Source organism: Octopus bimaculoides, chromosome 28 (genome assembly GCF_001194135.2).
Source record: "Octopus bimaculoides isolate UCB-OBI-ISO-001 chromosome 28, ASM119413v2, whole genome shotgun sequence".
NCBI classification, from domain to species: domain Eukaryota; kingdom Metazoa; phylum Mollusca; class Cephalopoda; order Octopoda; family Octopodidae; genus Octopus; species Octopus bimaculoides.
Window position 1 is genome coordinate 15522378 of NC_069008.1, and position 1188 is coordinate 15523565.

The 1188-nt window shown below is 34.8% G+C and overlaps 2 protein-coding genes across 4 annotated transcripts in view; one reads left to right on the plus strand and one right to left on the minus strand.

Annotated features, from left to right (window-relative positions):
• LOC106872079 (zinc finger protein 239) overlaps positions 1-1182 on the plus strand; it is a 70244-nt gene extending 69062 nt beyond the window's left edge. For all 3 annotated transcript variants that reach the window (XM_052977420.1, XM_014918933.2, XM_014918934.2), the window contains exon 3: positions 955-1182. The gene's annotated coding sequence lies outside the window, so the exon portion shown is untranslated. The remainder of the gene's footprint in view (positions 1-954) is intronic.
• Positions 1-1188, minus strand: part of LOC106872078 (zinc finger protein 208) — a gene marked incomplete at its 5' end in the record, with an annotated part of 54654 nt that overhangs the window by 18889 nt on the left and 34577 nt on the right. The gene's annotated exons all lie outside the window — the stretch shown is intronic.

The window sequence follows — 1188 nt, forward strand, 5'->3', positions numbered from 1 at the left end:
GTACAGCAGGGTTCGCCACCACCTCCTGTCGGAGTTTTCGTTCAATAAACACTCACAACGTTCGGTCTGGGAATCGAAACCATGAGTCCGCTGCCCTAACCACTGGGCCATTGCGCCTCCACATAAGAGAGAATAGAGACTGAGGATCAGGAAGGATGGGTGAAAAAGTTCATTGGAGTGTGAGAGCAGAGTGACAGGTGGTTCGAGATGGAGTTAGAGGTTAATGTAATGAACGTTTAGTCATTCTATGATGAGTACAGGAAAGGTGACTGCACTAATATTAGCCAATAATACAAAAGAACAAACATCAGTTGCATGGAAAAAGTAATGCGTGTATAGTAATGACTTATTTACACTATATCTTGAACATCCATAGCGAAACAAATTCAGAGATTGTGAATAACTATTCATGAATCTCATTTCATGCATCAATGACCGTTCTGTTTTCTCATAAATGTTATTCTTTTCGTCTTACATAAAATACGTGTACAGTTTTCCTGTCATATTAAATATCTGTACATTTATGTATTGGATGCATTGGTTATATTACATTCCTTGTTTACATGAAATTCTGGGCTGTCACTGTTGTCATTCCAGGTTTCTATCACAGTATACTTTCATGTTTTTAGGGACAATCTACTTTCGCTATTTTATGAGAGTAAACTACATGCTTACCCAGTTCTCTTCCCTCTTTTTCATTTGCAAATGAAACAACTTTCTTTTCAAGCTGTTTCCATTTTAACGAGAGAGAAAAAAATAAATGAATCTATAATCAATTATGATTACGTGTTGAACAGAAAATCATGAATATAAAATACTGTGATGTTAATTTTAATAAATACGAATATTCTGTTGTTAAGAGAAATGCTTATTTCTACAGTTTATCTCAATTGAAATGGATCTGTATTTTTTAAGTAGCCTCTATCTTACACTGCAGTTTCTATCTGATTTCAGAACATCAGATGACATTGATGTAACAGAAGAAGCATATTCGATATCTACCTTGATTTTAAAGACTGCAAGAAATTATTATACAAAACAGATGTATAACATTGTTTCTACAAATCTGTGACAGAATTCCTGTGAAACATTTCTGAACATCACTGACTGAAGTATCAAGAAGAGTAGCCCCTGTGCTGATGAAACTTGGATAAATTTATGTAATTGTTGCTAGACAAAGGTAACCCT